We start from the raw sequence: 24309 nt of genomic DNA, 5'->3' as shown, positions 1-24309 counted from the left end.
GTTCGCCGTTTGATTTTAGGCAATTTCAAGGTAAAAATTTAAAACTAATATAGAATAAGGGGGTTAGCATACAGCCAAAAAATAACATAGAAATTTCTCTTCAAACAATTTCATTCATACCCTAAAAAATCTGGAAGATTTCTTTGAAAAATGAGGGTCTTAAAAAACTAAACATGGCTAAAATATATGGACTGGTTTGTGTTGAGATGCCATCTACTATAAATAAAGAAGGTTCAGAGTAACGTATAGTAACTTATAAATCCTTTTTCATTCAATTTTTCTGTGCGCACAGAAGAAAATTTTTAGGTGTGTCCAGAGCGGGCACACTGTGCCGCAAAAGGTTAAAAAACCTGGGAGTAAAAACCGTTTTTCAAATTTTTTATTACTGAAGAAGAGAGATTTATGCCAGTTAATTCTGAAAACTGACACAAGATTTTACGCTAAGCTGGTATGTTTGTCTTACTTTAATTTTACATACTTTTATCAGTTAAGTATGATATACTTTTATCTGCTTTTGAATGTATTTTGAATGTAATCAGGTTGCTTTTGAATGTAATCAGCAATATTAATTTTTTCAGGCCATGGGTAGTATCAAAATAAAGTATCTTGGAAGAGATTTAAGTAAGGCAAGTTTGTTTTACAGAAGATTTAGAAGTATGTTTTACAGAAATATAAATTCTTATAATATTGGAAGTCTATAACTTTAAAATATATAACTACAAATGCTTGATTATGTGTATATTTGGTTATAAGATACCTATCCCTGTACTACTTGGTTGAGTAATCTAGTTGATCTGCTTTTGTAATACCTACGAGACACATAAAATTTAACTCGCGTGTTGGTCTCCACAGCTGCAGTAATCTTGTTTTGCAAATCAGATATAGTATTGGGTATTTACGACACAATACTTTGGTCTTCATTTAATATTATAGGGATCATCAGACCAGATAAATTGAGCAAAATGTGTCAAAAAGCACATTTGCTAGGGTTTAAATCTAACTGTCAGTATTCAACAGTCTTACCACTCATGGGCCTCTTTTCCCGATGATTATGAACAACAGATATACTATATATATATGGGAATGCGTCATCGAGTAGATGTAGCTTCAAGCTATAGAGAAATGACCTTTGGATCCCGAGTGCTACGACAGAGTGACGCTGCTGCTATGTTTGCTTTACTTTAATTTTGCATTAATCCTCCACATGTATTATGCTTGTAAAAGCATAACACGTGTGAACATGCTTGTAAAAGCCTTGCCATAGTCTTCTGTGAAAAAATAACATTGCGGAAATCAAATATAAAGCCAGTACTTTAATTACACTAAGATTAAAATGTAAAAATTGTAAGATTTTTAACGTATTATGTAGGTTTCTTATGTGTTGAAATTGGGAGAGAATTCCAAATACTATTAGATAAATAAAAATATATATATATATATATTGCTATGAATTTTGTAGTTAGATAGCTAATATTAGTAGAATTATAATTAAAATTGTTTTATTTCCCTGTGCAATGCAGCGCGAGATGACTTTTAAGAGAAAGCTATGCCGGAAAAGTAAAAATACAGGAGCACGTGCATTTAACATTGAATAAAATGTATCTCGGTAATTTATATTTAATTTAAATAAATGCAATTCACTACTTTATTAGCTGTAACCGTAATTACATCCGCTTTTTGCTTTTCAGAAATCTCCAGAAGCAGAATTTGCTAGAACTATCACGCGTGGCCGGTTAAAAACTATTTAAAGTAGGAGAGAGTCATCTCAGCTCAGTTGTTTAGTTAGCTGCTGTTGTTATTGTTGGAATTCAGCTAGAGATTGGATTAGCTTTCTCTTTGCAGTGCGTTCTATTTTAACGTTTTTAGTAGTTTAAAGTATAACTACTGATTATTACTGCGCCATATTGTGAATATTTGTATAGATACCTGTGAGAAAAATTCCAGCGTTCTGTTACATTTCCTTTGATAAGAATAAATTTTATTAACCTTATATCAAACTATTTATAACCTTATCTCAATGCATTCAATCTGTTACAAACCTGTACGCACACACCAATATTATCCTTTTCAAAAGATTCTTTTTTGAGATTTTTACTATTGTAACGAATGACTATCGTCGGGAACGCCCTCTATCGATGATACAGACAAAATACTCAGTTCAACTCACGCGAGCTGCAGGAAGTAAAAATATTTTTATGTTCCACTCGCCAGAGTGTTGCCATTTAGTAAAGCTTAAGATGCCTTAAAATTTATTTTCGAAGGTTATCGAATAATCAACTAAGTGATGTAAAAGCAATAAACGCAGTTCTTGAGATAAGATGTATTCAAATATTTTATGATTGTACTCTTGTATTTTATGCGGTGTAAGTGAGGAGAAAGCGATGCGTAATAACAAAATTAAAGATCTGATGTGGTACTAAATGATTTCCTTGTACGATCTATTAAATTATACGCATTTTTTGCTACATTTCATTGAAGTTTATTTTTTCGAATTCCATTAGAGTTATATTTCTGATTCAGTTAATTTAGTTCTCAAGTCGCGGAAAGGCAAAAATACACAAAAACTCAAAACATTGAAATTGTAAAATAAAGAAAAACATAAAATATCAGATACAGTTAAAAAATAGCTAAAAAAAATTTGCAATAAAAATTAACATCGTGAATCATGAATCCTTGGTGGGTGCTTAGGCTTGAAAGTATTAAGAGTTTTAACCTGGCTTTTGATAAGAAATAAGAGCATGTGCGCAGCATGAAAAACAAATTTTTCATTCTAAAAACAGCAGAGCTTAAACTGCGCTGGAGCCCACCGGAGTTTGGCTCCAGTACTTCTTAGTTTTTGGGATATATTCTGATTCTAGTCGGAGTGCACGGGATCCCTAAATAAGAAGGCTCCGGCACTTTTTTATGTAACGGAACAATTATTTTAGTAGAAATTTGATCTAGAAAATTTTATTTTTAGCAATAAATTATATAAAAAATGGCTTATTAAATTTTAATTTATCTCTTTATGTATTATTTAATTTTAATTATTTAATTACTTTAATCTTTAATTAATAATAATAAATTAGTAATAAATTGTGAATTAATTAAATAATAATTACAAGTTAAATAACAATTAATAAATATTAATTATTAATGTCAATTAAATAATTATTAACTAATTTGATACTCAGTAACTATTTAATTTTTAAATTACTAATGATTTTAATAGTCATTTTGTTTATATATTTACTCTTGTTCCTCTTTCGTGATGGTCTTTCATAGGGCTCCGGCACTTCTTAGTTTAGAAATTAAGTCCTCAAAACCAGTACATTTTTACTAAACACTAGGTGAAGATAGCGAGATAGCCGCCGAGCTGGCGATGAGAATCTGCTGAGAGATGAGCCCCTGGCGCCATCTGGTGTGCAGGCGAGATACTTGTTGCGCTAAAGATGAAATGGAGTTTTACACAGCAAAAGGGCAGGTAGAAAGTCAAATAAGTCCTGTATTGCTGTATTTAGATGAAACACTCAAAATAAAAAGAAAATTTGAGAAAATACATAATGATACATAAGAAAATATATGGTAAAGTGGTACTAAAAGTGGGGTTTAAATAAAAACTTGAGATATATGTGGCATAAGATGAAATTTAAAGTATAAAATGTGAGTTCTTAAGAGTCAGAATAGGCCATAGAAATACATATAAGACATACACTGGTGTGCAAAAATTAAGGACGAAGTCGAAAAATTAGCATATCAGCTGAACGAAGAGGCAGAGCGGACAGAAAGACCAATCAGGAGGAGTAAGGTGATGTACGGTAGCACATGCGCAGATATGCAGGTAGACGTAAAGGGGGAGTGTCTGAGTAGTATAAAGCATGTTGTCGGTGTAAGATCAGTATTTCTGGCAAAGAGATTGCACGCCGCATAGCAGTTAAAACACACCGAGTTGCTGCCTCAGCGAGAAATGGCGAATAATCAATCTGTTAGACGACATCTGGATGCTTTTACCCGAGGTCGAATCATTGGGAAGTTGGAGGAAGGCCGCAGTGTGACAAGTGTGGCTGCAGAGTTCGGAATTGCTCACAGCATCGTTTCACGACTTTGGAGACAATTTCAAACTACAGGAACAGCTATCCGGGGGTTTAGTAGTGGTCGTCCACGAGGAACCACACCCGCAGATGACCGGTATATTGCCTTACAAGCCAGAAGAAACAGGTGGCAGACAGCGGGAGAAATCGCTAGACACACGACACAGGCGACTGGACGACCGATATCGCGTTTTACCGTGGCCAGAAGACTGCACGGTGGTGGTCTGTTTGCACGACGCCCTGTACGGTGTGTACCTCTAACGCCTGCCCATCGGAGAAGGCGTTCTCTGTGGTGCCGGGAACACTGGAATTGGAAAGACAATGAATGGCGACGAGTACTCTTTACAGATGAGAGCAGATTCAGTCTGAGTAGCGATTTTCATCGCATACTCATCTGGAGAGAGCGGGGAAGCCGCAATCATCCCTCGAACATCATTGAAAGGGACAGGTATGGAGGTGGCGGTGTTATCGTTTGGGGAGGCATCATGCTTGGTAGTCGTACAGACCTTCACATCTTCGGCGTAGGTTCAGTCAACGGGACCCGTTATTGTAACGAGATTCTTCTTCCATATGTGCGTCTTTTTAGAGGCGCTATGGGTCCGCAGTTCCTCTTCATGGACGGCAATGCACCATGTTATCGCACAGTAGCTGCCGAACAGCTCTTAGAGAGTGAGGATATTGAACGTATGGATTGGCCGGCACGATCTCCGGATCTCAATCCCATCGAGCATGTATGGGATTTTCTTGGCAAACGCTTGGCAGCTCGTACCTTACCACCAGTAACGATTCCGGAGCTTCGATTGGCGCTGCAAGACGAATGGGCAGCAATGCCTCAACAACTCATTGACACCCTCATTGTCAGCATGGGCAGACGCTGTGAAACCTGCCTAGCAGTCAGGGAAGATCATATCCCCTATTAAAGACCGGATGTTTCTTGCTGGACACCCATCACAGGGATGTTTTGGCCTTCAGTCGCATTGCGCTCCATGCTACTTTTTCAATAAAGCTTCTTTTTATCCCTCTGATTTCTCTTTTAGTAAGTGTTGCTTACATTACTCATGTCCTTACGTATTGGGGATCTTACGGTATTAAATGTGTTGATTTGGAAAGCTTTTGTACAAAGTTATATTGAAAAAACCGTCTAGTCCTTAATTTTTACACACCAGTGTAAATTGAGATGATCATACTAAAATGCTTGAGTTGAATTTTTTAATGAAAAAATTGACTGAATTAAAAGTTCAAATTCAATAAAATTTGAGAACATACAAGAACTTGGAAACATTTTATCCAGAATCAAAGTTTTTCTTGCGATGTGAATTCGCAGATTATGCAAAGAAGCCTTGCGTTTTACGGTTCGGCTATTATTTTGCATTTCGTTTGATCAAGAAATGTTGATATTAGTTACATAGAATGAATTGGCAGTTTTAAAAGGTCTTGTAATTTAGTAAGCTCCTTTATGATGGTCGAGTTCTTTTATATTAGTTCGAGGTCTTTTATATGGATGTAGAGCCGTAGAATCATAGTTTGCAATATTAGCAATATATTGATGACTTGAATTTAGAACAGAATCAAAGAAATTACGCGAACCAATTAAAATATATGCTTGGCATTAGGAATTTTAAGCCTTCGTGAAGCTGCAGATTTCGATGAAGCAGGGAGCATTTGTGGTAACTCGGAGTATTCTATTCTGAAATACAATAATTTTTCTTCTATAGCTTTTAGGGGAAGTAGCTCAAATAGAAATTCTACGAAACAAAATTGGGCAAATTAGAGAAATATACAGAGATGGTTTCAGGCGAAGGTGAAGTTTTGATTTCCTTCCAGTGAGATTATAAATTGCCATATAAGCAGCGTTTGCTTTAGTTAGAGCGTAGATAACTTAGTCTTTGAATATTAGTTGACTGTCTAAAATAATTCTCAGGTATTTAACTGAATCTTAAGAGTTTTATTTGCAGTACGAAGCTTCATATCAACAGCTGAGTTTTTCATAAACGTTGGAAGAGAACAATGCTGCATTTTCTAATGTTTAATTTTAGCTTTCAAATATTGAACCAGTAGGAGAGAGTATTAAGTCCAAATTGTAAATTATGGACTGCATTCTGTGGTTTCCTGGATTCCGACAGGATAACCCTGTTATCCGCATATTTGCAATTTTACATAAAGGCGGTCCTGGCATATCATTATCAATAACAATGGCGTGGAAAGTAAGCTTTGTGAATACAGGCATTTATGATATTTGTAAGGAGAGTGATACAGCGACGTGGAGCTTCTTCGAGTGCTTTATTAGATATATCATCATATCCTGTTGCTTTAAAAGGATTTAGTTTCTTAATAATTTCTTGAATTTCAGAAGGAGATGCAGGTACAATAGAACTATTATTATGGTTTTCAATAAAATTTTTAATTTCATTGTGAATGTATTCTTCATGCTGTTGATTATTAATTTTGTTCAAAGTAATTGGTAAATTTCAAAATAATTGGGGTAAATTTCAAAGTAATTGGCGAAAACATTAGCAATTTCTTGTTCAGTGGAGGAGTGGGGGGAGGAGATCCATGTGATCGTAAGGAGCAAGCTATTTTCCAAACAGTTCCTTTTTCTATTTCCATATCATTAAGAAGGTTTTCCCATCGTTCATTCCTATAGTCTTGCATGAGATAATTAATTTCACTGAACCAAGGAGTTTAGATGAAGTTTAGTTTTTAGTCCATTTATCATTAGGATCACGTGTGATTTTCCATCTTTTCTGAGTTCGATTTTTAATCTTGATTTTGTCTAAAATAAAGTTTGGAACAGTATTTTGATTAGTTTGTGAGGTACTTCTAGTTCAGAAACTAAAGGTATTCTTCAAAATATTGTTGAAACGAGTGATTTCGAGTTCAGTGTCTCAAATGCTTCTTGATTGCGGAGCACAATTTACATTGCTGAGAAGAAAATTGATTTTTTTCCAGTTAATAGTTTCCTTATTTTTGGGAGATGTAGGGTGGGGTCTATAAAAAAGTAAAAACAGCGGGATATTGATCGGAACTGAGTTCTTCTATTACTTCCAAATGGGGATTATAGTTAAGTCCTTTTGTAACTGGAATATCTAAAATTTCTGTTGAGGCGGTATAGTGCATTCTAGTAGGATTAGATGGACCGGGAAGTTTTAGACCAAATTCGGCAGCAAAATTAAAAAGCATTCTTCCGTTTCGTTTGATAATACTGGAATTCTAACTGAGGTTAGTTCTCTGGCGATTAAATTAGGATAACCAGCAGCAGTAAGATTTAATAAGTCGGGTTTTGGAGATAGACTGATTAGGAGGGTTGTAGACAGAAATAGAAAAAGATAAGATCCTTCGTTGTGATTGCGATTAAAGCAGCGGTGGCTTCTATGCGTAACGGGCTTGACAGAAGCTATTTCATAAATTTAAGGTAATTTTTTAGTAAGATAGCTGTAAGATAACTAATTGAAATAAGTAATAAGATAACTAATTGAGTAAGATAACTCCCCGATTATGAGTGCGTTTGGTACGAATTATACATAACCATGTACAGAGAACCTATCACTGGCACGTAGATGCATTTCGTTATTTAGTATGATATCAATATTATGTTTTTGAAGAAAATTTGCTATTTCAAATTTGTGATTTCGTACTCCGTTGGTGTTACAACAATAGTACTTTAACACAACAGCTACCTAACCCCATGCTGTGTATGACACCGAGATTAATTTTTTCGAAGAAGGATTTGGGAGCTTTGTATTTCTTAATAGTGGCACGAGCTTTCGTAGCCCATTCTCTCATGAAAGGTTGTTTAGTTTCGCGTTTAAAATTAGAGTTTCTGCCCGAAAACAAGCAATTCGGCTAGCGGGCATGATGACAGATTGTTTGGTGCACAAAACTGAAGGTTTACCTTTGGTCCCACTCAGCAAAAAGACACTGAAGCTGATGCAGACACTGACTGAATTCACTATTTTACTAAGAGTTCCAAATGTAAACAATGGCTGCTTCTTTGCTTCTTTAGGCTTAGTACCACTTAAGCAATTTTTAAATTGTTGATAATTCTACAACTATTGCATGCCGATTAATTACAGGCAATAGAAATACGAACACTTATTTCTAAACCTTTAAAAGGTAAAATATGTCGGATGGCTATCATTTAAAGGATTTATAAATATTGTAATTAGTGCAGTTTTTGTACATAATGTAAAATTGTTCTTTTTCTGGCATTTCTTTATTGACATTACTAAAATAGGCCTATTTCAAATTTCTGAGTCTGTTTAGTAGCTCTTGAGCAGTAAAGAGCTCTTTTCTTTTATTTCTTTTCAAAAAGAAAATTAGCCAGAAATTAATTAATTTCTTTTGTTTGGTTAGTTTTATAACAAATTTTACCAGAATACTTTTTCGCTCAACAATTTTCAGCTACAACACACGCCACTTCTTCGTCCAGCATTCTAAAAATAGCATCCAACACGTCCCCGCCTACGCTCTCTCACTCTCTCTTTCTTTCCATTCTCCATCCCGGTAGAATTCCAAATTCCATTCTGAGTAAGAAGAAGGTAACGGTCATTTTAACATTTATACAGCCAGCAATCACGTAAGTTAATTCATTTTCTAGCCTTTGATGTATACTGCGTAAATTTTATTTTATCATTGTAGTCTTAAGAGTAAATTTTATTTTATCATTTAGTCTTATGAGAAAATTTTTGTACACTAGTTCTTCCTGTTTAATTGTTTTAACAAGTTTACTTTTTTAATATGATGAAAGGCGAGAGTGTCGATTAGCAATTTTCTCAAGAAAGAAAATTAAACTCACTTTTGTAAAAATTATTTATTCCGATTTGAAGATTGCATTTAAAGATTGTCAGAACGGCCAATTTCATAATGATTTTTTAATTAGAACCATGGATAATTTTAACTCAGTCTTACTAAGCAGATTTTTGGTTTTGATTCTTACTTGGGAAAAAGACGAAACACTTTAGCTTGTATTAACTATTATTAATTATCAGAAGTTAGTTTGTTCCCATTGAAAAGTCAACTAATTTCCCGTCAATGACGTTAATTACTTAGTTTATTGGTTACATTTTTGCTTTTAACTACTTGATTTTAATAAATTATTAATTCCATTTTAAATTTAATAATTCCAAATTTAAATATGCTAATGAGTTAATTCAATTCATAGAATTCTAGCTATTGTTGTCAAAGGCGATAGTATACTAAATAATCTACTAGGAAATAAATTATTATTTTATTATTTTGCAGCTTTATTATTTTATAACTTTGCAGCTTTTATTATTTTATAACTCAGTATTAGACAATTTATTACTTATAATTACCTTGTTTGCTTATATATATATATAAGTTTGGGGCGGCCATTTGCAATGAAAAAGAGAGGTGCACAACTAGACTTTATGGCAATTCCATAAAAAAAATTTCGAAGTTCTAAGATTACTCGTTTTTGCGTCATGCGAGATATATACAAAAGTACGTACGTACGTACAAACGTCACCAAAAAATCTCGTCTGAAGTAAAATAAATCATTTTAATATCTTCTGAAGTAAAATAAATCATTTTGAATCCACTTTAAAATCCCTTTTGGGAAAAAGAATCCTTTATTCTGTACGTAATATATCGCGCAAAAACATCGCTCAAATGTATTCGAGAGCAGTCAAAAGGGATATTTCCGATGAAATGTGATACCCGAAATTTTTTGAGATTATAATACTTTCTTTACTTCGTACATGGAAGTAAAAAGACAAAAAAACTTTGTTAACAAGTCCGAGAGCAGATTGATAACCTGCGATGCTCAGCAAGAGCATAAAAAACTTTATTAAGATATTAGCCAACAAAATTTTATATTTTATAGCAACTATTTAAGATGGCTGGCAGCGCAGGATGCTAGTTTTTGAAAGAAATAATATAGCGAATATAGAAATGCGCATGGCAACCTCTAACATTCCATCGAGAATTCTAAAGGTATGTTGTTTTTAAATATTTAGTAATTTTGCTCTTGATTTGAATTTTATATGGCGTGAGTGCGAAAAACATGATATTTAAAAAATAAAGTTAACATGTAAAATGTTAAAAATTAAAAGACAATTTTTTTGATTTGCCATTTACAGACAAGATAACTCAACAATGATATGATAAACTGAGAAAAGACTGAAAAAATATAAAAATGTTAAGCTAACACTTAACACTGCATTGGCAATTCGGAACATACGGTGCTATTCAACATTTAAAAATCTGAGATTTTTTTGTTATACTGAGGGTGGCGTAAGTGCGAAGAAAACGATGCTTAATAATAAAGCTAAAAAGACAGAAAAAAAAGGCAATTAGCAGGAGTAAATTCAAGAGCAGAGTAGCGGAGAGTAGCGCGTGCTTAGTGAGAATGTAAAAAACCTGAACAAACATTTTTAAGTGACCATTAAAATCTGAATCCTTTCAGATTTTTTATTATTATTTTCATAATTATCTTATTTGTTGCTTGTGTTTTAATAATAGTCAATAATAATAATCTAGCGACATGTGAGATTTTAACAGTTACCACTCACAATGCTCGAAGCGGCAAATCTCTTCCCCCATCTTGTTGGGTATTGTAAGGCTACATCATTCCAGCAAGTAAGTTTGTTGTGTAGCAACAAGTATCCGCACGAACGATATAACGACGTTTGCAATGCCACGAATTATCAGCAAGACCAAAATATCTTCGGTTTTCATTGACACTACAGCAGACAGCAAAAGCCTAGAATGGTGTATTGAACGACGGGTATAGACTCATGGGTAGCGTCATCGTTTTTGAAAAATTTCGCTTTTTTCACAGCAGCATAATGAACGTATCCGAGAGTGGAGAAACCAAGGGAAACGATCATTAGGAGCTGTCATTTTTCATCATTGCACTGGCCCATTGCCAGGATTGATGGTTAAGGTACCACTGTGTACAGATCGCATTCGCTTCTAATCCGCATATCAGGTATTTTGACCAGCTACTGTTACACTACTGAGGTTTTAATGCTCGTAGGTCTGCCACATCTTCAGGACCTTCATTGCTCTATCTTTTAATGGGATAGTGGAAGACCGCATGTTGTTGACGCTGTCCTACATTTGTTCAATACTTTAGATTTTAGAATACTTGCTTTGGGTAGTACATTTTCCTGATTGTTCACCAATCGAAAACGTCAGACCCGCTGCAGAGACATACCCGCCAGCCTCCGCAGTTATTGGCCGCCAGCCAGTATCTTAGATGAACTCTGAAATTTGTAACCTCATGGAGTGCAATATCCATAACTACCATCAACAGTTTATTAAGTCTATGCCCAGCTCTAAAATAGCTTCTATTATTACCAGAGGCGGATGCTAGGAGTAAATGAAACTACATCGCTTCTCCACCTTTTGGCTAAGATCAAAGTGTAGTAAATGAAACTACATGCTCTGTACCTCAACATTACCCGGAAATAAAAATTTCAGCCTTCCATTATAATGTATTTATAAAATAAACATGATTCTGCCTTCTTCTTTCTTTTAAGACACAGCAATTTTAAAAGCCATCAGGGTATAAAAATAGAAAAATATGAAAATAATTCTTATTATATTTTCTCGAGGAAACCCTTTTAAAGTTGAATACAGTTTCCTATTCCTTCTAGTCACTATTTAAATACTACTGCAATTCTTCCTTTGGAAATGTTAGTTACGAATTTAGTGTAGGCTAACATGACTCTTTCTCTAGATGAATCAAATCTCCATTCAGGCATATTTTTCTTAACTTTAGAAAATAAGAAGAAACATATTGAGTTAAATCTGGACTATAAGCAGACTGGCCAAGAGCCTGAATCCCTGAATCTGGGGTCATTGTTAGGAGTCTCAAAGGACTGTGTTAATAAATTCGTAATCTACTACAGGCCGCATTTATATCAATATTGTAAGAATATTATAGTTGTCATCTTTTAATTCAGTCTTTTCTGAATTTTTATTATAAAAAATACTTTCAGCTGAAAGATGCATTAAGGAACGCAATAAGTACAGCATTAGCAACTTATATTCATGCAAAATAAAAATCGAAAGGTTAGAAAGAAGTAGCATGGATGAAAGCCACCGCAGTCTTAATGCAATGAGAACTTAACTTTTTGTTTGACTAAAGCTACAATATCAGGTGTAATATATGATGCCGCAATTTAAAAAAAGTGCTTCATTTAAGTGCTTATATATCAGACAAGTTCTAAAACATCGCAGTTCTAAAACGCAATATCGCAGTTCGCAAAATATCGCACATATATCGCAGTTCTAAAACATCGTGGTACAAAATATCGCATCGTCGAAAATATCGTAGTAAAAAATAAAGTACCAAAAAATCTTTGCATGACGATTACACATGCATTTTCAAGTTTTAAAAGTTGTAAATGCATGTTCACATATTTATTAAGGAGCTCAGTTTGGTAAGAGGGATTCTTTTATTTCCGTATTTCATATTTTTGAATGAAATAATAAATGTTTGTTAAAAGATAAGAAGAAAATTTAAGCATTTAAAATTTGAAAATGAGTAGAAAATTAACGCAACTTATAGAACTTAATAGAATTTAAAATTTACATAGTTAATTAACATAGGTCAATAATAAATGAACATTTTTATAAAGTTTTAGTCATAATTTTTACGAAAAATACAGTCTAAAAATGCTTAGAAAAAGGAAGATAAATAACTACATAAGGTTATATGTATTAAAATTGCTTAGCTAATTATCAAATTAGTTTTTTTCACATTTGTTAATCTGATATTGTTTTAGCGAAATTACATTTTGTTTTGTTTCCGTTTATTCTTAAAGTTTCGTTAACGTTTTCATAAATAGCGTGCAATCAATTTTTTGGATGTCGATTTGTTAGTTATGATGACAGTCAGTTACATATTATGTCAGCATGGGACTTGAAAAGCGCATGTGTGCGATATTATCGTCATGCGATGATTTGTACGTACTTTATTTTTTATCGCAATATTTTCGACGACGATGTTTTTAAACTGCGAAGTTTCTGAACCGCTTGATTTTCTCCCATGATATTTTGTGCCACCATGTTTTAGAACTGCGATGTTTTTTTTCTCTTGCTTTATTTTCTCCCACGATGTTTTGTACCACGACATTTTCGCTTTGCGTTGTTTTCTCCGCGAAGTTTTCGTCCCCTCTGTGACAGTGTTTGTATGTTTTGATTAGGACAATAATGTTTTCACAGAGTTATGGTTATATTATACAAAAATGTTGTTTCATACTGACTGGTCCTGGGTCTAGAGTACAACAAATTATTGATCAGTGGCTAACAAGAGAACTTAAAAAAATGGATATTTAAATATTTTTTTTTCGAAGAACATCATACTCTTTAGCCAAATATTTAGTTTCCAGATTTTTCTAACGGTATTTATACTGTAAAAACGCCTTTTGAAGACGTCCATAAACTAAAGGCATTTCTTTCCAGCTTTCAGTTTTTTATGTTAATTCACTGTTTGTTAAACTGAAAGAGCATTAAAATGTGTTAAAATTAGACTGAGATAATTCGATCTCCCACATATTAAAATTGAGGAGCTAGTTTCTCTCACTAACGTTTCTTTGAGTGAAAACCTACTTCATTTTCCAAAATAATTATTATCGCCAAACCGAAAGACTAATTATAGGTAATTTCCTCAACCTTGTACTTTTTGGCATTTACGTGCATTATTTAAAGATCAAATTGCTTGAAAACTGACTTTTTGGCTCTGACTTGTGCGAAGATGACACCTTCGCGCTTTTTGATCGTAAATAAGAAGATTTTACTCGGATTTTATCTGTTATGAATTCGCTTGATTGAGCTATTCAGTTCTCGTTTAAAAATAAATCTGATAACTCCAGTTACCTGCTATGAATTTAATTTTAGCGCCACTGTTTCACCGTAAACGCCTAGAGTATTTTATATTAATTAACCAATTATTAAGATTTAAAACCTTTACTATAGCTTTTTCTCGCAGTCTTCACTAGGATGCAAATTAGATGGTGGCACACATAAGTCGACGGTTTCGAATGTTTTAAAATATAGAGCTTTTGTCTGCATCTTCTGCAGTTTACGTTCTGTGGTCTAGCTCTGCCAATGAATATTCTGGTTTTAGCCGCGTTAAAAGGACGCCATGAAATTATTGAGCCAGCTTAAATAGGTCAATCTGTACATTACCTCTAAACTGAATTTTGAGCTTTGTTATTTTTGCATATCTGCAAAAGGCGGATTTTATTTGTACGTACAAATTATGCTTTCTTTTCATTTAGAGTTATAACTAAATAGTTATTTACAGCCTGTTTAGAAATTCGTCATAAATTTCGGACTGAGTGATATTTCGCTTGTCAGTTTAATAGGTTCAGAAAGATTTTGATTTAGTTTCTATATAACTATAAACCTTTTTTCTTTGTTTGCATCCTAACGCTAAATCAAGCAAAAAATGGATTACATATACCACTCACATATACCACTTTCTCAAGGATTGGCCTTCAGAAACTTTATTTTCTTAATAACTCAGTTATTTGAAATAGAATTCCGTTGGAGGAGTTTTTACCATGGTTATTCAAAAAGTCTTTAAAAGGTCTCGTTTTACCAACAAAGACTTTCCTCTGTTTGATGTAACATTAATAACTATATCGTCATTAGATTTCATCTTTCTACTGGTAATAAAATTACACAGATTCTCCAGAAACTCATCTTTTATTTCATTTCCTGTCATGTAAAAAAATCATTGCTTGATTATTAAAGATTCCTTCTGACTTTAGTTCTTGGGGAATTTACAGCGTATCTTGTGAATGTGGTTTGGATATATCAGCCAAACTAAAGAAGCGTTAAAATCTCGATTCCAGCAAGACGAATATTCTGTCCGAAAAGGATAAATAAGCAAATATTTGATAGCGAGTCATAATTGAAAACGTAATCAAAATTTTGAATTTGGTTCAATGAAATTTATCCAGATGGCTTCTGCAGTTGGTGACCTGAATTTTCTTGTAGAGTTTCGTGTTCACAAAAATTTAACTTCTTGAATTAAAGATATTCATTTCAATCCAGTCCTTATTAATAAATACTTTTAGAATTCTAATATCTTAGTTTTTTTTCACTATTTTCTTCACCAGATGGTAGTATGTTTGTCTCTGTTCCGCCTATTGTGTTGATATAGATATGATTGTTGCTCATCGCATTTTGCAGAAATTATTTCCTTTTGCTCTTCTTTAAGACGAAAAGAAATAATGACTTGGGTAGGGGGCGTCCTGTGTCTGATTAGCCTGAAAATCGAGTTTTACCGAAATATGTGCCATACCACTCTAAATTGTGTGTGAAAACTGGCAATATTATACAACTTTCATCATATCCTTTGTCATAAATTCTAAGGTAAATAGAAAGGAAAGACTTTTAAGTTTATAATAATCAAAGTGAACATTTGTAGCAAATTGCGCCATTTTATTTAGTTTATGAAGTTTTTTGATTTTGTTCGGATTTGCTAAGTTTCCGCGTGTGAACGAACGTGCGAAATGAGCTTTCTGTGTTTTAGAAGTTTATTAGGATTATCTATCTAACGCAATTACTTTTGCAGACTTTTAAAGCTAATGCAGTTTCACTCTCCTTCTATACATGTACGTAAATCTTATGCGAAGAGCACATTATTCCTCTACATTGATAATAATACATTTTTAGAACGATTTAAGGACCGTTTAAATTATTCTTAAAATGTAAGTACATATTGATAAATGTTGCATCTGATGGCCTTTTTCAGGGCTATACATCTGCATTGTGCTTTCCATGATTCCACTGTTATCAGTATAGTGCTTAATGCTCTTGTCTTCCGCCTTTTTGGGCTCAAGCTTGATTATTAGAGAAAGCTCGCACATAAGTATATAGTGTCTGTGAGGCATGGGGGCACTCAGAATTTTAATACTATGCATTCCTCTACATTTTCAAATTCTAGATTAAGAAACTTTATCTTCGAAAATGGTAAAAACATATTTATTGATTTAGAACTTGAGAACATTTTCAAAGAAGAATAGTTTCTAAATCAGCACAGAATATGTCTCATTTCAAATTACACTCCGTTCCTAGAAATTACTATTTGAAAGTATTTCAAATCCTTTAGCGAAATCGCTTAAAAATGGGTAAACATCTTCTTTTCGCGCCAAAATAAAATTTTTGCTACTTATATGCTTACAAGTGCTATCTTACTACCTGCCATTTTAATTTTTCTGATAACTAGAGACATGCAGGGAGAATGAATTAGATGGAAGCTAAGTATTCACTTATAAGTCATAATTCTAGTTATTTAGTGTTATTTTTGGGACCGTATAATACTCGATAAATACTGTCGACTGTGCAACAAAGAAGAGGGACCTATGTCTGTTTGTAATCGAAATTTCTAAAGTTTTATTCAAAACCTACGCCAATCAGTGGTTGCAATTTAGCCTAGCTCTACTTTTTAACCTCTGTGTGTTTCTTTCTCAGTTAAGTTTACGTAAGTGAATGTGAAGGGTAGTTTCAAAGTTCCAACAAACCGTCATGGCAGATAACAATCATCGTGAGAATGTGGAATTTTTGCTTATTTTGTTTGTGAATATGTGCTCTACAAGATGACACCAAAATTTTGGATATATCATTTAAAAAATATTGAACGCAAAGAGCTACAATGCTAATCGTGAATATAGTGTTCTGTTTTAGTGTTTTATGTGTTGCGGGTGATTAAAAAGTTATATGGTGGTTTGTGCTTCGGTTATAATATCTTAAGTGCTATATCGTATGTCATGCATATTAATGGATTATTGTGTTCATATTGAAAGGTTTTTTTCTCAGAATTAATTCATATAAAACCAAAAATAACATACAACGGTAAGGCACTTACTGGTTTTGCTGAAAATGCAATCGGTGCAGAAGCAACAACAATTCAAGCTGTTCATTATTTTCAAAATACAAAGAAATTATTGGACTGGTATCAGTACTTAATATGACTGCTGAAGATGAATTATATATATGCAACAGCAAGAAGCAATACATTGAAATTAATAATAATGCACATTCTATACTATGCTGTCTTTTGCAGAAAAGGTTAATGATTTTAAACAGTGTATGAAATGTATGATCGAAAAAAATAGTGTTAAAGAAACATTAGCATTTCTATAAAATATTGTAATCTATAATTATGTGATATTTAATTGTGTAATATTAAAAACACTAAATATTTTTTATTGATTGCAAATTGCAGTTTTATTACTTTTCGTTTGATATCTATTCTTCCAAACAATGTGTAATTCGCGTTTTTTTTTAAATATTGCCGTTATTGTATGTTTATTAGATTATTTCAATAAATGAATGTTGGAAATTAGGTTTTATTTATATTATTAAATTTAAGTATATTCTATTTTCTTCGCTTAATTTTTATGTGATTGTGATAACAAAGAAATTCATAATAAATAGAAACAAAGAGTTTCATTGTGTGCTATTTAACGTACTCAGCTTACTATCATATACTATATTATTTAAATTATTTCTGTACAGTAACAAATTTATACTTTCAAACACTACTAGTTCATATTTTTTCTTAAATAGCTTTGTCATGTATGTTGTTTATTAGTTATTATTTCATTTTAGATATGAAATGGGAAGTTTTTTTTGGTTATTAGATTTAGGTATTTTTGGTTATTAGATTTTGGTTATTAGATTAGGTATTAACTGCTTTCTACAGTCTTTCATTTGCATATCTTGGATATATAGAAGTTAATGGTTATATTTTTTGCTATGAAAGGTGAATAAATTTATACTTGAGTTCAGGTAATATACTTTTTAAGTTACCTTAAGTGTGTGTGTGACTATGGCAAAGCCTCGAGAGCTATCTGCCTAATGGGAGGGATGCCTTCGTGGACGACTTTATAAGGGAAACTGGCTCGTATACACGTTACACATGGGGAAACCCCGAAAACTCCCACGCAGCCAGCCCGTTCGCGGGATTAGAACCTCGGACCGAACTACCAGTGTTCAGCGACTTTCCCTCTCGCCGCTGGTGGGCCAAGATACCTTAATTGGTATAATATTATTAATTACCGCCTCCTAATTTATCATGACAGGGGCAATTTTCAATTTCTCTGAGATTTAACAGAAATAAATGTGATAATGTTGTTATCAGAAACGCTCTTTTTCATCCACATATATATCTTTACTTTTATTTATGTCTGATTGAGTTTTATTTACTTAAAAACCTACTAATTATGTTATATATTTATAATAACCACTTTCATAATTACTCTCACTTAAGAGAAAAAATGATGAAATCTTAAATAATCGTAACTTAGAATTTAAGTTATTTAAACAAGATAGTTTAAAGTACTGAAAATAATTAAAGCTATTATTAATTATGCATATTTAGTCTAAAGAGAAATTTAAAAGCTACAGTTTAAAGCACTGAAAATAATTAAGGTTATTATTAATTATGCATATTTAGTCTAAAGAGGAAAAATTGTATTATCTTCTGGTTTTGATAAAATATTTAAACTTTAGATAAATACAGGGAATACAAAATTTTAAAAAAGCAGAAAAATATATTCTTATTTTTCTGCATAAATCAATATGTAACACAAGGACATAACAACGACATTTTTACAATTGTTGCAAAAAGGTGGAATTTTGCAAACATTTAGGGGTCGTTAAGACGTCTTGATACGATACTTTCACAACGAAAATATCACATGCGAAAGACGCAATAACGATGTCTATGCGACAAAAACCTCATCTACAAAGACGTCTTTGCAACGGTTGCAAAACGGTGGAGTTTCGCGGACATCTGAACGTCTTAAAGACGACATATTGCAACGTTTTTGCAACGATATCCGCGACGAGTTTGCAACGTTGTTACTACGTTGCTGTGCTACTTGGGATAATATATGAAAGTTCAAGGTAAATGTGATGGGCCCTCTGATTGGTGAATTATAAATGAAATAGCCAGGTATGTGAGTTTTTGTACAGTTCCTTTATTTTAAAGTACAGTCTTGCCACCGTATGTTACTTAAATCAATGAAGGAATCTTCCTAATAAACGTTCGATATTTAACTTTACTTAATTTGTTTTATTTACTAGAATATACTGGACTAAAGTTAAAATTAATTCCTGAGTTTACATTTCAAATTTTTTGAAACACAGGGCAAAGATTTAAGTTCTATTTAATGTACACAATTGTTATTATTTATATGCATTTGTGTTAGGTTCCACTTCTATTCAGGTTATGACTTTATTGTCGCACCATTTACTCAATATGTTTTACTTATGAAAGAAACTTCACAGAATATTTTTAAATCATGAATATGTTAACTTTAAGTGGCAGCTAAGCAGAAATGATTTGTGTATATATTAGTCATAGCAATGACTAACAATACCTAACATTTTAAAAATCGACATTTTTAGCATTTTATAGGTCCTTTAAGGTATTATATAATTTGAATATGTTAAAAGATACATTACACCAATTTCTCTGCTACACTATAGCTGAATATATTCTTAAAGAAAGAAAATATTAAAGTTTCTTTCGTTTGATTAGACATAATAAGTATGGACCTTGCAGAGGCTCACAAAATTGAATTTGAATTAAAAGTTGTTTTGATATTTTCCAACTATCGGTGTTAATTTATTTCCATCTCAGCTATATGTAACTCAAGATTAACATTCATTGCTTATGTTAACATTTTTTCTTTTAAAAGAAAAGAAGTTATCAAAAAACAAATAAATTAAAAAAAAGTAATAAAAATAAAAATAAAAACAAAATAAAAGCAGTGTCAGCCCTTGAAATAGTGAAGTGGCTCAGAAAAAAGGGTTGTTTGATTACAAGAAATTTTTTTGTTTTTAGAAAGAGCCTAGATGGAAAATCGATGGCATGAAATTGACTCCAAAAATGTTTAAAGACAGGCGATGTGGAGAATAAATTTTCTCATTTTAATATTTATGTACTCAAGAGAATATAATCGTATAAGATATTGAAAATAACTAGAAGCAACCGTTTCCCAAAGTAATAAAATATTTAGAGAAAACAAATTTTTGAAATATTGCTTAAAAAATAACCTTTTTCGATACAGCAAGCTTGAACTTCATTACGTTTATCGAACAAAAATAAGTGGCTGTCACGCCATAAGGAGAAATGGCACAATATGTGTGCAATTCAATATATATATACAATTCCCAGTATATGTATGCATACATAGATAAACAGTATGCAAAATGTAGAAAAAATAAATTGTATGATGAGTATCAAAATCAATAATTTACCCACTAAGTTAGAATTATTGTAACTTTTTCCTGTAATTCCACTGTCAGGTAAATGCATTTTTCGAATGGTGATCTATTTCTGTTAATACATATATTTTTCGGATAACTAAAGATCGTTGCCGTGAAAAATAGGAATTACATACTTTTGTGCATAGCCTTTATTTGTAAAGAGTTATTTTTGGATATGTTTGAATAAAATAAGTTTTCAGAATTCCTCATTTAAACTTGCGTTTCATAACAAAACTTACAAAAAATATTATGCATCTCATGATTACAGAACTATTGAGTTTTTATGTTATTTGTCAAATATTGGCCAAAAATTTGCATTCGAGTTCAAACAGCAGTAACTGCCTACGGAATAAATGCTTGAGATTCCATCTGTAAGCAGTGCAGATCATTTCAGACCAGTAGCCAAGCAGAGAAAGTAGACTGCCAGCAGCTCCAGAGAGGCAGAATCCTTCTTAGAAGCTGGGTCCAGACCCCTCCAGAGTAGCCAAGCAGACTCTGAGAGCATAATTCCGTAGCCAAATGAGTTGTACAAGAATGTGGCCCTGTCACAGAATGACAGAGTGAACTTCACGAGAATTCTACAAGCGAGTGGCCTCAGCGGAATACATCCAAGAATGGTCGTATGGTAATATCGAGTATCTCAGAAGTGAGGGATTGTGTCGTGAAATGTCTAGCTCCTCCTAAGATGATGTTTTGTTAATTTTTGTATATTGTGAGTTTCTACAATCAAGTTGGTTGCAGCAATGAACCATATTTTTACAGAAGCTTTTGCACTGCAAAACTAAACTCAAAGTCAGATAGTAAGAAATTTTCAGTAATTAAAGCAATAGATTAAGCAGAATTCAAGTCTAAAATTTTACGGCAGGACTGAAATAAGCAGTAGTGAGTGATTTTTTTCCAATGTATTAGATGGCAAAAAAGCCAGTCTTTTCAGAAGGAGAAAGAGAAAAAATTACTTTAGATGCTATGCAAGAACTTAAAAATTTTAAAATAATAAAATTAGAAAATATCAAATTATCTATTTCTTCATTTAGTATTTGTCTTTTTTCGCTTCCAATTAAACTAAATACAAAATAGTATGCTAATATCAGAGATAAGCATTTGTAAATGTCAGTGCAAAACAACAAAATTACATCAAAAATGCATTTAAGAAACGAGAAAAGATTTTGTTTAATTTTCAGTTATGTAAAAGAAAATTATCTGTAGAAGTTTCATTGTGTTCTACCCTTTCCCAGAATAAATATTTACGGCGGCGATCTGCGACGCGGTTGAGGAAACATATTTGTGATAAGAATTTAAAAAGTAGACAGAAAAGTTCTGAAACAACTAAATCTACAATGCAATAGGATCTCAATTCGTTTAATATCCCTTTGTGTTTTAAACAGATTAAGTATTGACTGTTTACATTCTCGCAAGCATGTCTTTACTTTTCATTTTTTGTTTACTTTACTTCTGCTGGAAAATCAACCCCAGAAATTTTGGAATTATATTTACCTTTTAATATTTAATCATGTTTATATTTCTTGCTTTGCAGGCAAGTTTAGTGAAAGAAATTTTTGCTATAAGTGCTTTGAGATAGAGATGGGAAACTGTTTCGTATCAGAAAATATCATTCTATGTATCTAAACTCATATCTAGATGGCCACAAAAAAGAAGTCAAAGAGATAAAATATGTGACAGTATAAAATTTTGTTTAGAATATTTTATTGCATGAGGAGTAAAAAATAAGAAGGTAAATTGAGAGCTTTTACAATAGATGAGCCTATTTAGTTGGTAATGCAAGAAATACAGTAGCATTTATTTAACAACGAAAATAAAGCATTTAAAAAGAATGAAAATGAATTTCGAGCCTTTTATTTAACAACGGAAATAACGCATTTAAAAAGAACGAAAATGAATTTCGAGCCTATTATTTAAACTACGATAATCTACAGATAAAATAAGGATGATTAATTTTTTTACCTTTATTTCTGCCCTTGCAAGTTAGCTAACAGAAAGAGAAAAGTGTGACAACAACAAAATAACATCTTATACAGGGTACTGAATTCCAACTCTGTTTAATAATTACTCGTGTTAGACCATGAGTCATATATTGTAAAATTTAAATTGCAAGTACAAGTAATGCATTTGTTCAGTTTAAGGTTTTGAATAAAAATGTTTTTTAAGCCTTTTCCGAATCAGTTTTTATTTACATAGACGGCGCGATGTTTGGCTTCGTAGCAATTAAGACATCCGCTCAGAAGTGTGTTTCTGAAAACTGCATACATAATGTCATAGGCTATAGACCATTAGGAATTTAAGTTATTTTTTATTTTTACATAAATATTTTTGGCAGTGTCTTGTTGTTTTGTTCAATACCAAAAGGAAAAGCTTTGCTTCCTATGAGAATCATATGAAAGTAATTATTATTAAGTATTTATATCAGTTTATAAGTGGGATAAGCATTAGGAGTGACGTAATAATCCTTGGAATGTCTAACCCTGATGTTAACAAATTAAAGAATCAGTTGAACAATAGTGGTGAGAATATTTGTGTCAGCTATTGTAACATAAAAAACGTCTGTCAATACTGTCGTGAAATGCCACATTTGACAGCGCGGCTTTGTTTAGCTTCATCCACTGCTTGACAGAGAACATTTAGACATCTCGCAAAGCCTTAAAGTCATAATCAGATTTTTTTCCCAGCTAATCAAGCTTTAGATATTGTTCACTCCCAAGAAAAAATTTGCACATTCGGTACTTTAGCATGCTTGTAAGAAATTGTTAAAGCAACAGAGAATCAACGTAGGGTTAAAGATAATTATTTAAAGTTGCTTAGTTACTATATTCAGAAGTCGAGTTACGACTTCCAATTTAGGGTTCCGGTTGGTGGTGCAGTATGCTTAATATGCGAATCGTAATTAAATAATAATTTGTTTTAAGATCTTTCTGAATATTTCCGAAAATCGATTCTAATACCATAATTCTTATTTCGTTTTTGAAGATATATCAAACGTAACATTGCTAATCATTGTAAGAAAATGTTTTTGATGAAATCCAATATAATTGATTGTCTCTGTTGAGTGGTACTGAGGCGCAGTTGTTTATTTATAGCTTCAGAGGCAAGGCAATTAAAAAAATGAACAATGCCGAAATTATTTGACTTGGCGCCGAAGTATCGTCAGCCCCCAATCAATCGTGTTGTTTTTACTGACACTGTTGGCTTTGGTCCATGTATTTCGTTATCTTCGATCTAGATATGATGCAGTGAGGCTAATATATCTTTTTCAAACAGTGATATTTTCCTTTAATTTCAGACTCAATGCGATTACTTTTAAGAAAAAAATCTAGAAATAACGAAAAATCGAATTTTTTAGTACTTAATGTTGTCAGAAAAATTTCTTTTTTTAACCTATGTAAATTTTGCTTTAGTTTACTTCAGCAATATTCTAAAAGACTTTTAAAAGATTCTAAAAGCATTTTAAGTCTTCTAATATACAGTTTTCAAACTTATATGCATCACAGATTTAAAAATCTCAAAGCCCAGATCACTTTAAATACAAAATTTATTAATACTATGGTGCTTATATATATGTGTAAACTAAAGTACTTACAGTGATGTGTCCATTTAAAAAGAGTAAAACCAAATTTTGAAAAATTCATTTAGAATTAAAAAGCTTCTTGCAATTTAAGAACTGTTGTTCTTGACTTCTATTTGTTTTTACTAACTGGTAAAGATTTAAAACACTTTTTATAACCAAATAGAAGATATTCTCCTATTAAAAACGACCATTCCATTTTATCGCTACTTTCTATTTAATTTCAAAGCTAAGAACATGTCGAGTATAATTTCCATGTCACCTTTTGTTAAAATTTGTGGCTCAGGAATTTATAATGCCTTTTGCGTGTGTATTATCATACATACGGATAACGTATAAAGCTTAGAAATTTCATCTTCAAAACGAATCTTGGATCCCCAGCGCCCGAGCGATAAAGTC

At 32.4% G+C, this 24309-nt stretch overlaps 1 long non-coding RNA gene across 2 annotated transcripts in view; it reads right to left on the bottom strand.

Annotated features, from left to right (window-relative positions):
• LOC146996300 (uncharacterized) overlaps positions 1-3371 on the bottom strand; it is a 41047-nt gene extending 37676 nt beyond the window's left edge. Inside the window, exon 1 of one of the 2 annotated variants that reach the window (XR_015042172.1) lies at positions 3233-3371. This is a non-coding gene — a long non-coding RNA (uncharacterized LOC146996300). The remainder of the gene's footprint in view (positions 1-3232) is intronic. The other variant, XR_015042173.1, reaches the window with a different exon arrangement.
• Positions 3372-24309: the final 20938 nt, after the last annotated feature.

The sequence above is a fragment of the Stegodyphus dumicola genome, chromosome 7, assembly GCF_044657685.1.
Source record: "Stegodyphus dumicola isolate Sdum_Otavi_A_Nest chromosome 7, ASM4465768v1".
In the NCBI taxonomy this organism is placed as follows: Eukaryota; Metazoa; Arthropoda; class Arachnida; order Araneae; family Eresidae; genus Stegodyphus; species Stegodyphus dumicola.
Note: the sequence above shows the minus strand (reverse complement) of the source record. Positions and strands in the feature narration are given on the sequence as shown.